The sequence below is a fragment of the Periplaneta americana genome, chromosome 9 (genome assembly GCF_040183065.1).
Source record: "Periplaneta americana isolate PAMFEO1 chromosome 9, P.americana_PAMFEO1_priV1, whole genome shotgun sequence".
Lineage (NCBI taxonomy): Eukaryota > Metazoa > Arthropoda > Insecta > Blattodea > Blattidae > Periplaneta > Periplaneta americana.
In genome coordinates, this window is record NC_091125.1 from 14,264,532 (window position 1) to 14,287,364 (window position 22,833).

General features: G+C 33.5%; 1 protein-coding gene across 6 annotated transcripts in view; it reads right to left on the minus strand.

Moving 5' to 3' along the window:
- wb (wing blister) overlaps positions 1-22,833 on the minus strand; it is a 1,096,738-nt gene that overhangs the window by 39,424 nt on the left and 1,034,481 nt on the right. The window lies entirely within an intron of this gene.

Consider the following 22,833-nt stretch of genomic DNA (forward strand, 5'->3'; position numbering starts at 1 on the left):
CACTATTTGACTCCACACTACACAACACAAACGCACCCTCACCAGGAGCGAACACACAAGAACCGTGCGTTTTTTTTTAAAGCAAGATGTAAAGCGCTGCAGCAAGACAGTTCTTTTATTACATTTGCTTCACCGTCGCTGCAGCAGCGCTGTAGCAAGCGTGCAGCAAATCAAAACTTCGCTTTACGAGTTTGCTGCACGATCCATCATGGCGGAATGTGTGTTTTGGTCTTTTGCAACGTTTATTATTGTCAAAATCGTCTAGTAATAATAATCCAATGTCATTATCATAGATGTCGAAATTATTTAACATGTTTGGTTCTTTTAGGGTTAAATTTATTACGGCAGAAATAGAAGCCAGTATTAATTGTCCACCATTTTGCAGTCACCAGCCACCAGTAAGTAGGTTATACTTACGTTTTTTTTCGACCCTCATTTTGCTGCAGCAAAGGCATGGAGCACTTTACTGAAGCGCTTTAAAAAAAACGCACGGGAAGGTGCAAGGACCACGCAGTTCTGAAGATGGCTCCTAAGCCAAATTAGCCAGCTAAGATATTTTTAAACTTAGTTTAAATTAACAAGTGAAAGTAATATATATATATATATATATATATATATATGCATCAAGCAACTAAGCGGTATGTTCCTGGCGCTTACATTGTTGATGCATCTCTGACATACTTCCAATATTGTGGATTTCGTCACTTGGATAAGGTCGTCTAGAATATCGCCAATACTTCGTTAATTTTATAAGTATTGAAGTGTAGTCACTGGAGTACAAATTTCTAAACTAATAATGACAAGCAGAGCACAAAATATTATAGATATGTTAATTAAGAATCTCCCTGGAACTGAAGAAGAAACTTCCAGCTCATTACAAGTATGTATCTGTGCAATTATATATCAATTGACATAATTTTCCATTACGTGAGGCACAGAATATGCATTGGGTCCTACTTTGTTCACTAGGAGGGCAGAATAGAATGGGAAATATGTACTGTGACTTGTGCCACCTTATTGTAATTGTTAATTCGATCAGTGGCAGATTTTAGGAGCATGCCAAGATATCATAATACTCTAGAATTGTTTATTTCACTCCGAAAGATTAATTTGCCAGCTTTAATCATGCATCTCTTTATTGTTTCTCCAACAGTGAACTGCTTTGGATCACGAGTGGAGTTGTTAAGAAATTTCATAACTAGCCAGTAATAGTCCATTATGTCTGCATTTATTCTCTTGAATAGTATGGCTTTTCTTAAGATTACTTAAGAGATTTATACATTCTGGAACTAAAGATAATTTCAATAAAGTCATATTTAGTATTCTACACTTTATGTTCATACATTTTCTTTGGAAGTAGTACGTACAAACAACATTTAATTTCTCATACCTTTTAATTCAAGATGTTCTTTATGTCTTAAGGAGCACCATAATATGATTGTATATTATTAAAGTTATTAATGCCCAGAAGGACTTTCGAGCATAACATACAATGTATGTTCTCCCCCTCTAAACAACAAAAGAACTCTTCCTCTCATTCCACATGATACAGTCGTTTTTAGCTTGTACGTACATACTGCTATGATAAGCCATGTGTCACTACTGATATTAAATATTCTAATCTGCCCACACTTATTGTTTTATAAGTTGGTAAGGAGACAGAGTTAGGAAGGAAAGTGGAATAGAAGCTGATGTTGCATAGCGTGATAAGCTCTGTCAAGGTCAAGATCCTCAGATGACACAAAAATGCAGTAAGAGATAGGTCTACCATAGAAAAGAATTGGTTGCAAGTGATACACATACTAACATTGCCTTTAGCGCAAATTGAAGTGCATAATAGACCAATTAGTGCCTCACTAGAAATGTCATTAATGTAGGATTTCGTGTTATTTAAAATTGATAGTAATACATTCCATTACGATTATGTTGTTTTGTTCAGTGGAAATGAAGAAAAATAGAGTACTATATAGAATATAGTGTGGAAGTTGCGGAAAATATATTGTAAAATATTTCATTTATAGGCCTATAAAAAAGTTTGTTACTATAAAATTGTTCACAATACCTACCAGTATTATTGTTCCAATTACTTTGTATAAAGGTTACTGCACTATTAAAGTGTATTTGGGAATTAATTAATTTATTGTTTATATGCCTAAGTATAATGCATCAACCATATATTATGTGCCCTATCTTGGCACTTAATCAATTGATCTGTAAGTATAATGTGATTGTTTCTATTTTGACTAAGTGCGATATTAGAATATCGTCCATAATAGAGCTTATAACTCACTTTTATGCACATAGTACGAATCAGTACATGAAACATTATTATGTGTGGTTATCAAGTCCGCAAGAATTAAATATATGTCTTCAGGATTAAAAATGTTTCAAAATCTTCTAACACATTTTTCTCGAAACTAACAGAATGTCGCATAACCTGTTTATGCATAATGCCATCCAATTGTAAAACTGAAACAATTAATGTACAAAGTAATATAATTCTCTCCAAGATGTCCGTAATCTGAGTGACCTTTTTTTATTTGTACTGTTAGGTTGACAGTACATATTCCCCTTTTGTACCAATAGAATTCTCCACCTTTTGTCTCCTTGTCAGTTTTCCTGAATTAGTTTCTATGGAATACGTAAAATGAATACAGTACATAAACTGAAGTAGGACTGGCATGATAAACAACAATGCTATAGCTAGTTTGTGTTTTGTTTCGTTTATTGTTTGCAGCTATTGAGTTATTATTATGAATTGAGTAAGAATTGAAGAACATAACATTACTGTTTATTGTTTTCAGTTGTGATATGGATATTCATTGAAAGTTGAAGAGATTATGTTGACTCCTGAACAGCGAGTGGAGCTATGGGGACAATCACAAGACAACATGAGAAGCTGCGGACAAGTTTCATCGTTGTCATCCTGACATTTCAAAACCATCATACCAAAATGCAGACAAATTATTGCATAAATTTAAAACAACTTTCTGTGTACTCGACAAGAAACGAATTGGTCATCCCAAATCTGCTACTGATGGACAGCGTTCAATAGAAGTGACTGCAAAGATGACGGCCAGCCCTGAAAAGTCATGTGATATGTGGCTCGAGAAAGTCGTACAGTACCAGTATCAGTAGAGAATCTGTTCACAGAATATTGAAATCTGCAAGTATTCACCCCTACAAATTACGGTATTTAAAATAATGCAAGAAGAGGATCCACTAAAGACGCGAACATATTGCAACTGAATCACACAGCATTTGTATACCGATTGATCCTTCCTTCAACATGTTCCATTCAGTGATAAATGCTACTTATTCTTTCTGGATGCACGCTCATACACAAAATGCATGATACTGGTCCAAAGAAAACCCAAGATGGATGTGTGAAGCTAACAACCCTGGTGCTCTGAAAGTTATGGCGTGGTATGAAATGCTAGGTGATACGGTTGTGGAACCATATTTCTTTGATGAAAATCTAAACCAATACACATATTATGGGGAATTGATGGACTGTAATAATATTCCTGTATGATTTGCCACTGAAGAAATGGATAAGAATGTTGTTTCAATAAGCTGGGGTCATGGTACATTATGCTGTAACAGTTTGCCAGAAATTAATGAGATATTTGATGTGCACTGGATTGGACGAGGTGGGCTTTAGTCATGGCCTCCACAGTCACCAGACCTCACAACCCTTGATTTCCTTCTATGGGAATTAGTGAAATAGCACGTTTTTCAGACAGAACCTACATCTATAAATGACTTCAAAGAATCATCCATGTTATCCAGCACATCCCACTTACAACACTTTTAAGCTTGACAAAAGAATGTTAGGATTGAGTAAGGCACTGTCTGTGTCACACGGTGTAATTTATTTATATATTTACATAACAGTCTTTAGACACTGAAATAGTGTAATAAATCTTGTCAAATAAATTAAAAGTTACAGTAAAAAAATTTGTACATCATAAAAAGACCTACTAATGGCCAACTGGAGATAACATTTCTAACTTTATCAGTGCTTAAAGTAAATAAATATGTGGGCATTTTGTTAGATATTTTTATTGTCATTATTTCAAAAGTTTTACTAGTTTTTGTTAGACGACATTTTGATTGATGAAACATACTTCATTGCCTAGTATTATGATCATGACAGTCTTTCCTAAAAGTGTAATTATTAAAATTTTGTTTGACATAGGCCTACAGTAATAATTAAAAAATATATAAACTGGTTCATGATGATGAGAATTGGTAATAATCCTGATGGCCCTTTCTTGTAATTTAAAAATCTTGGTAACATGAGTCCTGTTGCCCTATAATAAGATACTGTACCATATTTAAAATGCTGTTAAAATAGCCGTAATCAGTCTTAATATATTTTAATGGTAAAATCATTTTTAACCTTTTTCAAAGAAATAAAATTCTGGATAATTTATTGCTTAAATGCTCAATATGCTGTTCCCAAGTTAGCTTTGTGTTAACCACAATTCCAAGCATGTTATATGAACGACTCGTTGAGCAAGGTTGTAAACTAAATATTTTAATTTAAGACTAAACCATTAGCTTCAAACCAGTTTTTAACTTCTACAATATAAGTCAGTGTTTCATTTTCAAGCAACTGGAGGTTTTTAGAGTAATTCCATGAAAATGTCATACTGAGGTCAACTTCTTGAAATTGATGTAGGACTATTTTTGTTGAAGAAATATGTTTCTTTATACTTTAAATTGCCTTATTTCGTAAGATAATGTTTCAAATACTCTTTCTTTTAGTCTATAACTTGCTGCAGATCTTGTCATATTCCAAACACTTAAAAAAACACGTATAGATACTTATGTTTCGTGTCACAATTTGGACATGTAAATTTGTTTTATTTCGAGCCGTCTTTTTAGTATACTGTATTTTGGTCTTTCCTTGAGTAAATATGATATTAGTTGAAGTACCGGTATCCTAAGATCCTAAATAACTTAAAATTATTATAATTATTTGTACTGTAAGTTACAGTCAGTCTGTCACAATAAACATACAAAAACTCTTCCACACAGCACAATAATTGACAGATTAAAATTTCCTTTGGTATTCTGCGTTATTACTACATGACCAATAAAAAAGTATTAGAACATTTTCTTCTAAAGTGATTTCGTTTTCCACAGTGGCATTGTGAGTGACTGACTGACATGTCGCGCTCTCAGCTGTTATGCTGTTCATTCTCACAGCGTACTTAGTTGCTTGGAAGGCCTTGGTGAAGTTACACGGGAACTGGTGTTAAGTATGCAGTAATTACGCCTGCAAAGAGCAAAATGAGATTCAGGCAGCTCATTGGAGCAATACGCAATACACATTAGTGTCAGAATATGTAGCACATGACAAATATGCAGTGGACATTTGTCTACGAAAAATGTTTTCGAAAATTTTGGCGATTCCTCCGAACATTGAGGTGGTAAAAATATTTTCAGGTAAAGTAGCGAGTCATTTTAAACAGAAGTATACATTGAGCAATGTGACATTGCTTGCTCGCATATTTGGATTTAACATAGAATGGAACTTCTTTCAGTCATATGATGGCAAAGGGGTAATTGGAGGCCAAGTAAAAAGGATGGCATGGATGGCTGTGAAATCGGGGAAGAAGATACAAAGCGCTACAGATTTTTGTAACATTGTGAGCAATAAAAACATCTAAATTATTGTTCAGGAGGTAGCACAGATTGAGATAGACGAAGGAAAGAAGTCTCGAAAAATGACTTGAACATCTTGCACCTATTCCGGCAATTCATGGAGTTCATTACGTGAAAGTGTTAAATCCCTATGTTATAGAATATGCACAACTGTCTTGTGAACAATCAGTGCGAAAGATCCACAGGTTCCGTGTGTGAAAAGAAACTAAAGTTTGTTCAGATAACAAGTGACATATTGACAGTGTTCCTGCAGTACATACTTGTTAGACTAAATGAGTGAGAGCCACTGGTGTGTCTCAGTCGGTTAAGGCGCTTGTCTGCCGGTCTGAAGTTGTGTTCGGGCGTGGGTTCGATCCCCACTTGGGCTGATTACCTGGTTGGGTTTTTTCCGAGGTTTTTCCCAAACGTAATGTGAATGCAAGGTAATCTATGGCGAATCCTCGGCCTTATCTCGCCAAATATCATCTTGCTATCACCAATCTCATTGGTGTTAAATAACCTAGTAGTTGATACAGCGTCGTTAAATAACCAACTAAAATAAATAAAAATGAGTGAGTCAACGAGTGCTGTGGAGTGCTTCTAAATGTTTAATTCCATTGGTTCAAATTCAATCTAAAAGTAGAACTCAACATTCCAATCTATTATTATGAACATAATATATAACAGCCATAGGTATGGATGGGCAACTCGTGCTCCCAAAGTGCTAAAAAACCTTGAAAGAGAGAAAGGCAGACGGAGCCAGCCACAGGAGTTACAAGTTGTCTGTAGTTTTGCTGTAAAAGCCACGGTGCGCTCTGGCGGCTCATGCAGGTGGTCGTGACATCTATTCCATGATTTGAATTTCAGAATGACGCATGGTACAGTAATTATAGTTATTTTAGACAGACTATACCTGAACACATAACAAAATTATATTATTTTCTAGCTTTGTAAATTAGTTTAGTACTGGAAACAGAAACTGAATACAACCTTCTCAAGATGCAACAAATATAGCTGCAACACTTATTTACTATTACACTATTTGTTAATATTTCTTATTATATGTCTTATTTGAAACGTAAAACGCTAGAATTTACAAGTCTTTATACATTAAAGAGTATTCCTCTGTTCTCAGGAAGGTAATAGTCTGTATTTGCAAACAATAAAAAATTCAAGGAAGTATTTTTTACACGTCACGGCAGATGAAATAAGCTTACTTCTGAGGTCTTTCTTTACTTTGAGAGCTTTTACACTTCTTTCTTGTATTAAACTCTGCCTCAAGCACATACAGTATATATAGAAGCAAAGAGTATATTTGGAAATTCTGAATTAGGCAACATTACGAACAGTTCGATTCCTGATTTTGCTGGAATCTGAGTGGTGTGCTGTTCTGTAGATTTATTAATTCAAGCTATAAATTTTCAAGATTTTCTATCAGCGTAAGCCAAAAAGTTTTCAGAAAAATTTCGATTCCTTGTCAATTGTCACTGTTTCTCCAAACTTAGCAGTGAATTCTGCTATAGGTCTTGAAGTAGGGTCTTATATTTGATAAGAAGATTTTCTTATCACTCTTCAAGATAGTTTATAGTCAAAGAAAGTGAAGTTGTCTATGTTCTACATGATACTACCAGATTTCAAATTTATCTATAAATGTTCTTAGCTAGTCGATTATATGTCGTGCAATTCTGTAACTCGCACACACAACGTGCTAATGATATTTGATATCAGTCTCACCTTGTTGATATCTCATTTTTACCTTTAGCTGTTCTAGAGCAGATGCAGACAATTCTTTACTAAACTCTTCACTGTTTATTTGTAACATAAAATGTTATGCGTAAGAAAGTGTAATAGAATACAAGCTTTACCTCTCTTCTTAATAAAAAAAATATCTTTTTACTCGTAACTAAAGGGAAATGATCTGGGAATTATATTGTTTTTCACTTAAAACGAGCCGCCACTTACTGCAGATGCGATCAAACTTGTGTCTTCAAAGAACCGCACACAGACAGTGCGAGTTAGTACAGAGTCCGTTCTACCTGCACTGAGGTTGTGTTGACACTTTGAGAGCACGAGTTGCCCACCCATGGCCATAGGCATCGGAAATATAAACTGTGATCTGCGTCACCTTATTGTAATCAGTAAGGAGGTCAGTGCCAGACTGTTAGGAACACGCTTGAATAATGTCACATACTGTCTTATGCTGGGGAGTTGATGCCATATAGAGTGATAAGCACTGTCAAAGTTGCTGTGACACTCTTATAGTCCTAAAATTAAATACCAATGCGTATGGCTGGTATATACAGTATTTAATCACAGAGAAAGAACTATATATGTTATTAAGTAGGCCTATGTAATACTTGTATCTGCATTATTTTATATCATTTAAGATGCATGGTCAAGCCAGAGCAGTGTATATTGGAGAGTACCGCATTCTTTTGATCCGACAAATGCCACCGCGGCAGCCATATTTACTCCTGCGGAGAGACTGTACAATGCAAGACTTGCGTAGGAACAGAGGTTTCTAGTGCGATATTTCATTGTTATCTTGAAGAATGCCGTGTTGTTGTGCAGTTAATCAATGTGTAATCAATTGTTGATGTACAAAATTAGCACTTAGTCACAAACAAGAGGAGGAATATACTTCCATGATTAATTTCTCAATGACATAATATTTTCACTGCGGGCTAAAGCAAGGAGATGCACTATCACCTTTACATTTTAACTTCGCTCTAGAATATGCCATTAGGTAAGTTCAGGATAGCAGAGAGGATTTGGAATTGAACGGGTTACTGCTTCTTGTATATAAGGATGACATGAATATGTTAGAGAAAATCCACAACAATTAGGGAAAACACGGGAATTGAAGCAAGTAAAGCGATAGGTTTGGAAGTAAATCCCGAAAAGACAAAGTATATGATTATATCTCGTGACCAGAATATTATTCGAAATGGAAATACAATATAAAAATTAGAAATTTATCCTTCCAAGAGGTAGAAAAATTCAAATAACTTTGGAGCACCAGTAACAAATATAAATGACATTCGGGAGGAAATTAAACGCAGAATTAGCATGGGAAATGCCTCTTATTATTCGGTTGAGAAGATTTTGTCATCTAATCCGCTGTCAAAAAAATCTTATATTTCCGGTTGTTCTGTATGGGTGTGAAACTTGGACTCTCACTTTGAGAGAGGAACAGAGGATATGGTTGTTTGAGAATAAGGTAATTATTTGGGGCTAAGAGGAATGACGTTACAGGAGAATGGAGAAAGTTACACAACGGAGAACTTCACGCATTGTATTCTTCACCTGACATAATTAGCAACATTAAATTCAGACGTTTGAGATGGACAGGACATGTAGCACGTATGGGCGATTCCAGATATGCATAGCCTATAGAGTGTTAGTTGGGAAGCCGGAGGGGAAAGATCTTTGGGAAGGCCGAGACGTAGATAGGAGGATAATATTAAAATGGATTTGAGGGAGGTGGGATATGGATGATAGAGACTGGATTAATCTTGCACAGAATAGGGACTGATGTGGAGCTTATGTGAGGACGGCGATGAACCTCCGAGTTCCTTAAAAGCCGTAAGTAAGTAATGACATAATATTTATAATTGAAAACATCAAGGTGGGCAAAAGCGGACGTTAGAAACCATTCCAAACTGGTATAATACTGGTAACAAAAAACACTTCTTGATTCTCAAGAAAGTTGTCATAATAAAGCGAACTTCAAATATCTTATGCTAGATAGATCCACGCAGGATGCGTTAGAAAATTTATTTTCTACTTTCCATTCCATAAATCCAATCCCGGATGCAAAATAATTCAAAACTGCATTACAATTTCTCAATTTTTCTCATAAACGGAGCATGGATATTACGCAGTTTGCGATTCTGAACAATTAGTTGAGTTTCTAAGTACAGATGTAAGTAAACCCGAAGCAGAAAGGTCTAGTGAAAATGAATGTGAGCAAAAGGAAATTGATATAGGCTAAATTGTAATTTAATTGAAAACAGAAATATTAACTTGAGTGAACAACAAGCTCTTTACTACTTGTTGGGATCAGTTTTGTTCAAAATAAAACAAAATAAGTTATAGGCATATCGTATTTGTGAAAACTGTTTTTCATCTCTAATAGTAATAACTGATAACAGGGATGAATCTGTAAATTTTATTAGCACATTAGTGACTCTCAAGTCCTACAAGGATATGTCACTTGTATACCTTGTAAATCTTTAAATGTAGAAAAATGTGTAACGTTGGTAGAAAATGAGTTTACAGTAAAGGATTTGAAGTCTTTAATTATTAACACTTCAACTCATACGTTCCCAACTTGTCATAATATTTTTGAAAAAGTCTTATCACTGTATTTTAGAACTAGAATGTAGGCCTATTTATTGTTAAGAAAATTGCCTGTTATAGCAAATGCACTACAGCAATCTGCTAAATGGTGGCAGTTGAAGTGTTGGTACGAGAACTGCATAGAAAATTGCTGATGTTATCCCTATTGAAATGGACATTATATAAATAATGAACTGTTATCTCTAATCAATCATCCCACTATAACAATAATGTTTATTAATCCTCGTCTCCTGTATTCAATAAACCACAACAACATGTATGATATCGCCTTTAATGACCTTCCATCTAGCATTACTGCTTATGCATCTGTGCAGAGCCAGGAGTAAATATGGCTGCCGCCGCCGAGAATGCGGTACTCTCTAATATACACTGCTCTGGGTCAAGCAACCTAATTTTTGTATTCTGTGAAACATATTATTCATTTAAATTAATTGTTATGTTAATTTACTATTTATCAAGTTTCATATTATTTTGTACTTAATTGATGAACTAGTGGACTTACTCGTGTTAAATATGTAATATTTGTCCGGCTTACAGCTGTTTCAGTGCTTCACGCACCATCATCAGAGCCTACTAGATCGCGGGGTCATCTTGAACTTCTCTGCCTGTTAGGAGGGTGTGTTTTATTGTTGGAAGGTGTTCAAGTGTGGAGTCGAATAGTGTGTGTGTACTGAAATTGATTTGTGTGTTGAGGATTTGATCGGGGTGTGTTTGTATATTTCGTATTGTTCTAGTGTGTTGAGTTTTTGGTTCTTGGGTTGTGTGTGTAGGATTTCCATGTCAATTAATTATATTCAAGTGTTAAAAGTGGTGTACGCAAGATTCAAAATGGATTATTTTGTACTATTTACGGTTCCATAAGTGCAACCTTATTTTAAAATTCAGAGATATCAGTCAGTTACAGAATGAGGTCAGTCAGTAACACATCACTTTATCAGCCATAACTCCATTACTAATCGTGGTTTGGAGGTCATTTAAACTGAAGATTACAATTTCCTTTCCGAACTATATTTTGCAAAATTGTATCAGGAATGACATTTCAGAGAAATCTGTGGAGAACCATGTTCACCTGAAGAGAGAGTTGACATTTATGTCAGTCAGTTACACACACTTTGGACGTAAATAAATAGTATACTTTTTCTATTAAAGACGTTTATTTTTATATGTATCTTAAGTGTACACTTTCCTCTATCAAATCCTGCAGTGACACAGTCTAATTTCAACCCTTTACTCAATTTAGGCAGACATTTTGCTGTCAAAGTGTACTGTAAATGTCAGTCAGTTACAGTAGAATTGCTCTTTATTACTATTGTGGTGTCACCGGCATAAAGCACCATGTCGGAGTGAATGTTAAACCAATATCATTAATGGCAATCAAAAACAAAATTGGCCCGAGTATTGATCCGTGTGGAACTCCATATTGAACATTCATAGTTCTTATTATTAACGACAACCCACTGTTTCTATTCAAATAAATATGAAGAAAATAAGAATAATTCTGTACCTCTGGTACTATAATATTTTAACTTTGAAATTACTATTTCATTATCAACAGTCAACAGTGTGACTATTAAACATAATAAAATATTAATAAAGATTTAAGTTACATATAGTTAAGGAATAACAATTTTCACACCCCATTACTTTATTTATAAGTCACAGGATGAACATATTTCCACAAATAATGTGAACCGTGTCTAATTAATTTCAAGTAAATTGAGTTAATGTTCAATTTCGTGACAGTCATATCTTGGAGTATTGCATTGGTTCATACAGAAATTTTTCAGGGAAACTTTAGTCTAGTTGACAGAGCGATTTTTTTCGAATCAGTCAGTTGTTTATTCGACTTCACTGTCACGCATTCCTTTTTTTTCTTTCTATATTTGTTAAATTAATTTACTTATTTATTTGTTAATAGACTTTACTGAACTACTTATTTACGCTGAATTCTTTTCCCTGGAACTTGTTCTAACTACTAAGGGTCGACATACAATGAAACAAAATTAAAGTTATATTAGCTCAACTAATCGTTCTTGTGAATCAGATCACTCGTCCTCTGGTCATGTGCACTGCCTCCTTTCTGGGACTATGTGACAAAACTTTTTTCTAAGACAGTACCTGCTACATTATTATTATTGTTATTATTGTTGTTATTATTATTATTATTATTATTATTATTATTATTATTTTCGCCACAATTATAACTTTGTAATTATTGCATTCGTGATTACAGTGGTGACCTCATTTGAGGGTAGGGTTGCCAGATCTCCAGGCACCGCCCGGAGTGCCCAGTTTTATGAATCCATCTCCGGCCGACAGGAAACCTTTTCCTGGGGAAATTGCGTTTCAAATATTAATAATTAGCAATGTTATAGTGAAAATTCACTGTCCATCGAACAACTTTAAAAGTGAGCATCTGTGTCAGGCTTACAATGACGCAAGCATATAAACTTTAAAAGTGAGCATCTGTGGTAGTGTTGAAGTTTCAGCGCGATTTTTTTTTTTTTCGCCAATCAGACACTAGTCTTTCACACTACGCCAACAATAATCAACAATGAAAGATGACGTAAATAGAAAATTAAAACAGATAATTTTGATATGATGACAAAATATTTCAGAAACATGACTTCAATCAACCATTTTCATACATCTTGATTACACAACTTTTAACACTGTATCACTTCGGAATTGTATTATATGACTTTCTTGTGTTAAATTCTATCGTACCTGGACCCTCACAGGAAAAAAAAAACAAGGGGCGCCAAGACCAACAACGACCAGTTCTGAAGATGACCCATAATAGATCGAAACATGTAAACCAGGTACGATAGAATTTAACACAAGAAAGTCATATAATACATATTCCGAACCATTTTCAATTAACTTTTGTCATTAATAAAGTTTTGTAGGAGTATTTTAACGAAACAATGAAACAATTTCAAATTTAAAACTTCCTTGATCCTTCACAAGTCAGTTCTTACAGCTTTATAGTGCAGTGCAGTCTGTTATGCGAAGTGCAGGAATTTGCCTGCGAGTTTTTTAGTATTGTGTTGTGTTCAATATGAATTCGGCGAAAAGATGCTTTAATTCTTTTTGTGATGAATGGTTGTCAAATGATAAGTACAAGGACTGATTAGAAAAAGGAGAGGATGAACTTTCTTGCAGGAGTAAAATGTGCAATGTTGCATTTACAGTAAAGTATGATGGCGTTAAAGCTGTTAATAAGCATTTGGAATCAGAGAGGTACACAGAACATCACAGAGTATAAAGTAGGAATAATTCTATTCTGAAATTTATGCCCTCATGATATTCAGTTGAACATGATAAAGTTACAGCAACTGAGTTGGCTTTAACATTTCATGGTGTAAAACATCACCACTCCTACAATTCACAAGATTGTGGTAATCAATTTTACTCATATGTTTTCAGTGACTCTTCAGTAGCGACAAAAATTAGTTGTGCGTGAAGCAAAGTGAAGCCCTAGTTACAAAGTCTTTCACCATTCTCACAGGAAAGGCTTCTGAACGACTTAAAAAATACCCCATTCTTAACTGGTTCAGATGCGTCAAATAAAGGTAACAAGAAGCATTACCCATTAGTGGTGACACATTGTTCTGTAAAACATGGAAAATGTAACAATATTCTAGACTTCTATGAAGACAGTAATGAGAGTGATGAGAACGTTAATTCAAATAAAATTATATCAACTGTTGCAGAAAATGAACTTAGTTTAAGTAACATTGTTGCTTATTCGGCTGACAATGCATTAACTATGTTAATACAATTTAGTGTTCAGGAAAATAAACGACAAAAATCCTAATATAGGTACAGGTACTTAGTAAGATTGTTGTTGCCACATACTGCATAACTGTGCCAAATTTGGTTTTAAATTCCTTAAATATGATGTTCAGGCATTAGTCTTGAAAATAAATTCCGACTTCTCGTCGTGATGTTAGAATGTCGAGGAACTTAGATCATTCTATGAATTTGCTCAACAGGACTATTTTCAGATGTTGCATCATATTCCAGTTCGATGGTTGTCCCTTCAATTAGCTGTTGAACGTCTTGTTAAAATGTGAAAATGTATATTATTTGGCAAAAGATTAAGAAGAAATAAATGCTTTAATTTTGAAATTTGTATATTCCCAAGAAGAAGAAGTAAATGAACATTCACTGTCAGTGGCAGAATGTTTTCTGTATTTTATTAATTGTACACTTCCAATTTTCTGTAAAGCGATTAAAATATTAGAATGTGAAAATACGCTTTCAATTGAAGTGCACAAAATCCTGTTGGAAGTAAAGACTCAAATAGAAAGTCGTAAAAAGGACTCATTTTTCTGTTTTGAAGTGAATATGTCGCTTGAAAATCTCACAGAGGCTGAAAACCAAACTGTAATGAAAGAGTTCACTACTGTGAATGACGATTGTGGTATTATCTAGCCAAGTTGTACGATTTTAGTGACAAAAACATATTTTCAGTTCTATCTGCTCTTGATTTATCTAGCCCATTACTGTTCTCATTTAATGACTTAGTTGACGTAGCAAAGAAATTGCAAATTACTTTCGAGTTCGACGGAAATTAACTCTACAATGAATGATCACTTTTAAAGGCAGTGGTAACAGCATTGATGCAAGACAAAGATAAAAATCAGTCTTGCAAACTTTGAGTATCTTTTGTCGAAAAGCTACGGCCCCTAATATGTTAATAATAATGCGACATGTGTTAGCAATTCTAGTAAGTAAAGCGCATGTGGAAAGGGTGTTAAGTGTCATGAATGGTTTGTGGACAGATGACAGGAACAGAATGTCAACAGAACTAGAAAAGAGGAAATTTGTGTTAAAATGAACTTGAGTATAAGCTGTCAGGAATTTTAGAAAATAGCCTTGGAAAACAAGAGACTTCTGGAAACTGTAAGGAGCGCCAAGAAATACAAATTTTAAGATAATACAATAAAGATAAAATTTTTGCTGAATTTTTAACAATTTTACAACTTTTTTATGTAAGGCTCTAAAAAATGAACTAATATGCATTTAAGAGACATATTTTTCTGTGCCATGCCTAAACATTTCACCATAATTGGATTTTATTCGACGGAGAAATAAATTCCTAAAATTTGCAAATCTGGCATTAGAATTAAGAAACTTGTTGGAAACGTGTATGTATGTATATATATATATATATATATATATATATATATATTCACTATTTCAAATATTAATTTATCCATCAAATCAAATACGACATTGTTTTATTTGTGCATTAAAAAGATCAACTTTATTCCTCAGGCATTGTATATTCATAAAAAAAAAAAATATGGTTGAGCTTAAAAGATTAAGAAATTTGGAAGTAATATTCATGTTTTTGAATTTACTAGTTCCTTTGATTTTTAAATCACTTACATTACTCCTAATCATGCACTGTTTTTATTGGATGAAGGTGGAAAAAATATCTAACGTGACCATTTGCAGGTCATATGTTCAAATCAGGAGCGTCAGTGAGATATTCTTCATATATATCAATCCTAAATGGTGAATAAATTTCTGGATGTTTAGAATTTAATTTATCACAAGATATCACTAGTATATTGGGTTTCAAATATTCAACAAATGTTGCAGGTTCCGTGTCAGGTGCCAGGTGCCAGGTGTTTTAGGAACTCCTTGCTTTTATTATTGCACGAATTGATATTATTATCCACAATGCTAGGATTTCTATTACCTTTATGATGACTAACCTTTATCCATATTTCAATAGAATCATTAGTAGTTTAGTTGGAGTTGACAGTAGTTACATTTGTCTGTTGAACTGTAGTATTTACATTTGTATTTGCTGTCAATATGGGAACCATAGTCTCTCAGTTTGGGAGAAATATTTGCTTTAGCATCTGATTTAATTTTGTTATCTTTCTTATAATTTAGAGTAACAGTTTCGGCATATGTTAGCTTCTTAGCATTTGTTGAGTGAATAGTTAGGAAAGGAATGCCAAAACCTTCACATTAAGCAGTCGAGTACATTGTGCAGTTGTCTCTGTACGATGTGCACTTCCTATTCCCCTATCTGAAGGAAGTGAATCAGCTTGGAGGAAGCGCGACAGAGCTGTACAGTACTTGCAGTAGCAGATCAGCTTTTTTTTTCAGTAATACAGTATAGGTACTGATTGAGCTGTGATTATAAATGCATTTTGAAAAATAAAGTGAGGAGTCCGCAGATATAATGAAACAGAGAAATCACGAATCATATAACATAATTGTTATAATGTTTTCCTCAGCCAACAATAATTATTTTAAAATGAAAGGCTTTCATCAGCCCAAGTGGAGCTAATAGTGTTATGACAATTTACATCAGATTAGTGAAGTTCTCAAAATATTATACCAGTATTTGCCAAAATAGACGTGACAATAGCGTTATTTTGGAGTCTGTACTAACACAGCCATCAAAGGTTAGATGACTTACGACTTCTATTTGATAAGGTGATAAGTGATGAGAATATTGAGTGAGGAATACATAAGTCATTCCACGTCAAATTGCACAAAATGATCCAAATTTTGACCTTCATATTTCTGATTGCGTTTATATATATTTTTTTACCAACTCTATGGGTTTAATAAACCAACAAATGTATTTTTATTTCCTCCTAAGTCCACATGTTTTTAAAATATTGTATGTTAAAATTCGTTAAAATGTCACACAATGCAAGATTTAAATCCTCATATTTCCGAGGATATTGATGTTAAAAATTTTTTGAAAAATGCATTTAAAAGCTTAAAGTACTGTATTTTGTTAAATATTTACTAACTAATTTTAATATAATTATTACAAATATTTTTTTTATGATTCAATTTTTAAAAGTTAAATATCAATGTGAAATAGCCGTATTAAAAATCTAAAAAAATTCCTACTAGGTGCACTGAAGTATTTTTAATAATTATAGAAAAAATCACAATGGGATCTCCAATAGTTTAATGGAAATTTAATTATTTACGACACAATGTGTAGCAGTCAGTGCAGCAGCAGTGGACGGGAAGCGTTGAAGCGCACTGGGAGGTTTATCTGCGCTGGATGATCGACTGAACGTTGCAAGATTACACTCAGTAAGGATCAAGTCACTCGAGGAAACACTGCTAATTTACTTATTATGATATCTTCAAATATTTGTACATTATGCTTTTTAAACGTTTGTTTTCATTCACACTATACTTTAAATTTTCATTCGCTTATCTTCCTTCTTGAAAGAAAATTGTTTTACTAAATCTTCAGTTTTTGACAACGGAAAGAAAGAATGTACCGTAATTTTAATGTACCAGTTATTGGTTTTAGATTGTGGTATCTGGGCTGCAAATTTTCAGTGTGGTTTTTGGGCTTATTCAATGGACAAAATATACATGACACTTTAGAAATGTTTTTTGTGACCAAACAGTTTTTTTTTTTGTGTTGTTATAGGATCTTGTATAGGCTGCTCTCGTGGCAAGTCTTTTAACAGTTCCTCCAATGCCATCACATGGACCTTTACCATGCGACATTGCAAAGAAGTGTCATTCAGCACTAATTCCATAATCGTCTTCATGTAGACAATTATTTTTAAAATTCTTTTTGTTTTTGTATTGTTAACTTGATCCATCGGAAAAGTAAATGATTTTTTTCATATTGTCGAATTCTTGCTTTAAGAAATTGATTGCTTCGGATTGAAAAAAGTGAAAGGAATCAGTGTCATGTTCCATGCTTTCTGAGATGACAACAATACTTTTGTGACGAATTTCTATATCTCCTTTGAAATATACTACAAAAGAATGTATTGTGTCTTGGCATTTGTTCCAATGCACACCTTGTACTGAATCTTGTATTACAAATGAATAATTTTCAGAAAAGTCTGCAATAACTGTGTAATTTTCAGGTTGTACATTTTCTTTGCATTCCGTCAAAAATAAAATATGGCTGACTTTTGAAGGGATGACGATGCATCTTCTACGTGGAAAACTTTACTTACTGGTAAGTACCCTCTCGTACAATATCTCGTCAACATTGAATTATTGTTAATAGTATAATAATTATTTCAATTATTTACTTTTTTAAACTTTTCACGGGGGTATCATTTTCGTTGTAGTTTTCTTTTCTTGATAGGGGATTCTACTGACTTCAAACTCTTGTTTAATTCCTCAATAATGGTGATTTCTAGCGCTGTATCCATATAACTGCTAGAAGAAGAACTGGGATAATCACTTTCTCTGTCCGCACTTTCATTTGATTCATGTTTATTAATATCACAAAAATTACCGGCTTCACATATAATTTCACCTGACCTATCCGGAAGTTGAAAGATTTTTTACGGAACGAATCACATATTCGTACATTCTAAGACTCCTTTAAATTGAGCTTTATCAATAAATCGCGACTTATGCGTCTTAGTATTCTTTTCTTTTTAAAAGCGTGATTAGGAAGGTCAAATGGATTTAAACACTTGTTATATATTACGCGATCTTTGCTGTCACTGATGTTGTATAGAAGTCACGTCACTCCATGAAATTCAAACCCTGACTGATTATTGTTCTCTTCTATATTTTGTCTCCTGCTATCTGTTTACTGTCATAAAGTTTACTGCCTTACCCAGCCTTGCTATCGTTAAACACTTGGCTATATTGCAATATAAACATACAGCATTGTGAAGGGCTCCCCCCTCTTAGCTGTGCTGACAATAATAAAATAACTTTAGATATTTACTGTTCCTTAAGGTATTAATCATTTGATGAATGAATGCATTTCTTCGTAGTGTGGCGAGATCAGTTATGCAATGCGGGATTTCGTAAAACTTTCTGCGGGCAGCCTTCTAGCCTATGGCTGCAAGTAGTTCATTAGCTGGGAATCGCGAGCACGTGCATGCCTCCGGAAAATAAATTGTTACAAATATATGTGTGCAGATCCCACATTTCTAAATTCAGTAGTTTACAGATATTATATCAGGGAACAAGTCTATAATTTTTTCAGATTTTTAACTTGGCTATTTAACGTAGTAATTTTGCTTTGAAAAAGAATTATTAAAAAAAATAGGCCAAATTTTTAATTTATTTGTGATAGGCCTAAAGTAATAAAAAGTGTTGTATTTAGTCTTTCAAATGCGCCAAACCGCAAATCTCAATTATATGTACACTCAGAGTTCCAAGTAAGTTTATGTAACAGTGCGCGCATAATTTGCGTAACTTCAGATAGTCATAACTACACAAATAATTAATAATTGTGAAAATATAACAATATGGGTTTCCTTATTTGATGTCTGGAATTCATGAAAAAAAAAATCGACTATTTCCGAGAAGGTCGTGTTTTATTGCTGTGCGATTTGACATGGAATGACTCACATGTGAGGCTCCTAGGTTGTAAGGAAGCCAAGAAAGCACCTATTTGCAAGGCGGAAAAATTTTCTTCAAAAATATATAATGGAAAATTTTCCATCTCACGTCACTATATTATGTTAATATACAGTACTTACTTAGTAAATCTTTAAACCTGACATAAAAGAATGCTGTTGCTTCACAACTTGTGAACTATGCTTTTAACTTCTTTCAGTAATGTTCCCAACTTAGTGATACTTACTCTCAACGTTTTCCAAATAAACTACTGTATATGTAAATTTAAATTCTAGGTTTAATTTATATCATTTATTAATATTAATGTTAATTTATATTGACATACAGCAAGGAAATGATTTTAGTGTAAAAACCTCCCAATGTCCTACTGCATGTAATTGGGAGTAAAATATTTTCTTTAACATTTGTATACCAATGGTCCCAATAATGTTTGACGAACAATGAAAGAGTATTACTTTAAAATAATTAGTACCTAATTTAATCCAACACTAGAAGCGCAGAACAGATTCATGTACACCCCTCCAGCTAAGAACTGCTAAGAGCAACGCGTGAATGACGCAATCTGCATTGAATGGCGATCCTGTGCACATACACTGCACATTAAGTGTCCCATGCTGGCATGCCTGTGTTAGAAGATCCACATGTCTAGTAAGTACGGCAATTCTTTCGTGTAATTCATGTATAATTTGGTCTTTTTCAGTCAAGATTATTTTAACTATTTTAATATCAAATTTATTACTAGTATCGGTTATTTCCATTAATGCATCACAAACAACTTCCACATCATTACTAACTTTTTCATTTTCATTGTCACAATGACTACACTGAAAAGCATTCTCGTCAATTACATTAATATTGTTTAACTTTTTAGCACAACTTTTATGCACAACACTTTCACACTGTATATACTTTAGTCCAATAGCAACATCAGCTCTACATCGAATGCAGGTTGAGTTTTCTGTGTTATGGGCGGCTCCATTGACCATTTATCATAGCAATACAGAGAACAGAAGAAAGATGTCCTACCACCACGACCTCCAACGACCAAATTATGCCAGTATAAGATAAATCCTGTTGAATCATTCAGAAAAACTGGCATTACAGGGAATTAAATAAACCAAGACTGAATTAAAAAAAAACAAGAGGAGTAGGAATATTTATATTAATAATAAGACATAAGTGTGGCTACCTGCTCATCATTATAGAAAAAGCTCTACATCTATAACAAATATAGAATATGCACGAGTATAAAACTCAAGGATTGATGATGAATACTGATCACCATCTTATCTGCAGAAAGTCTCGTAAATTATAATGGTGGTGGTGGTGGTGGTGGCAGTGGCAGTGGCATACAGTTAAGAAAATTTTGTTCATACGATAGTATTAGGGTTTATGAGAAACACAACAAGAATACTTCTGTTAGTTCTTCTTGGATTTACTCTTTTTACTGGTTATTATTTTGCTAACGTTGCAAAGTACTTTGTGCCTAGGATATTTCTAAAATCTACCTTTGTTTGAAACACCAGTTTAGAGATAGTTGAAGATTACATAGACAATATTCTAGTAAATAATGTATAGTAATGCGAGTAATAACATTGAAGGGTACATAGAAAAAACAATTGTCACAATTCTGTTAAGGGTGATGTCATTATCTAAGTCAGTAGATTATTACATCTATACTAATAATAAATCTGTAGCCGAAATTTTTCTGGTAATTTTCGATTTTCCAAAAATAATTGGTCCTAACACATATAATTAATCACCCTGAAACAGAAAATAGCTTTTTTGAAATTGTTGTCTGTCTGTCTGTCTCTCTGTATGTTTGTTACCTTTTCACGCAATAATGGCTGAACGGATTTCGATGAAAATTGGAATATAAATTAAGTTCGTTGTAACTTAGATTTTAGGCTATATGGCATTCAAAATACATTATTTAAAAGGGGGGTTATAAGGGGGCCTAAATTAAATAAATCGAAATATCGCGCTTATTATTGATTTTTGTGAAAAATGTTACATAACAAAAGCTTCTTTAAAAATAATTTGCGATAAGTTTTATTCCTTGAACAATTTTGATAGGACTGATATTTAATGAGATAAATGAGTTTTAAAATTAAAATAATTACCATCTAAGGCCGTGTAATGAATTAAAAAACAAATGACTTCGTCTATAAGGGGCCTTGGACAGCAACAATCGAAAGCTATGAAAGATAGCCTACAGAGAATGTTTCTGTGTTTGTATGAAGTAATATCGGAAGCTAAATTAACCGATTTGTATAATTAATTATTATTTCACCATTGGAAAGTGTAGTTTCTCTAGATGGACATAATGCTATAATGTTATTACAGTAACTTCTGATATAATATAATATAATATAATATAATATAATATAATATAATATAATATAATATAATATAATATAATATAATATAATATAATATAATATAATTTAAGTTATTTGAAGGGTTCAGAACCATAGTGGGCCAAGCGCCATTTACTGAACACGTAGAAAACAAGGGTTAAAATTAAGTTATTACCATAATTCAATGGAAACCTATAACAAGTAAAATAAAATATACACATTAAATCTAAATGATGTCAATCTTCATTAAACTATGGTTGCATGTAATAAAAATTAAGAAACATGTTAAAGGAATTGTCATTGCACCAAATGAGTGTCTCTGGACCAAAATGATCGCATTTTAATTATTTGGATGCAATTTAAATTAAGTAACATATTAAACGATTTATCCTTCTATCAAACACGAATGTTCCCTGGATCAAATGTCCTATTTTAATTATGTAATTACTTTATATTTATTTCTAACGGGTGCAGCGGAGCGCACGGGTATGGCTAGTACTTTAATGTTTTTCTTATTAAAACTGGCAAAAAGAAGGATTAGCTTCATTTCCTTTCTCTTTAATAGCAATAGCAATAATCCATTTTGAATCTACACATCACCATAACAAAAGTTGACAACAAACACATCTTCAAAATATACAGAAAACCAACCACTACCACCACACACATACACAACACATCTAATCACCCCACACAGCACAAACATGCTGCATTCAGGACAATGGTACACAGATTATTCAACATACCCATGAGCCAACAACACTACAATGAAGAAGTGAACACAATCAAATACATAGCAAAAGAAAACAGTTACAACCCAAACCTAATAGACAACATCATAAGGAAGACAAAACAAAAACTCAACAAACACAAAAACACACAAAACACAACACAAACACAAGAACACAAGAAATACATCACACTAACATATGAAAACAAAAACACACACAAGATCGCATCCTCATTCAGAAAACAGAAATACAACATAGCATACAGAACAGAAAACACACTACAAAGACATCTCAACACACAAACAACACAAACAAATAAATACAACCACACAGGCGTATACAAAATCACATGCAATAGTTGCGACAGTTTC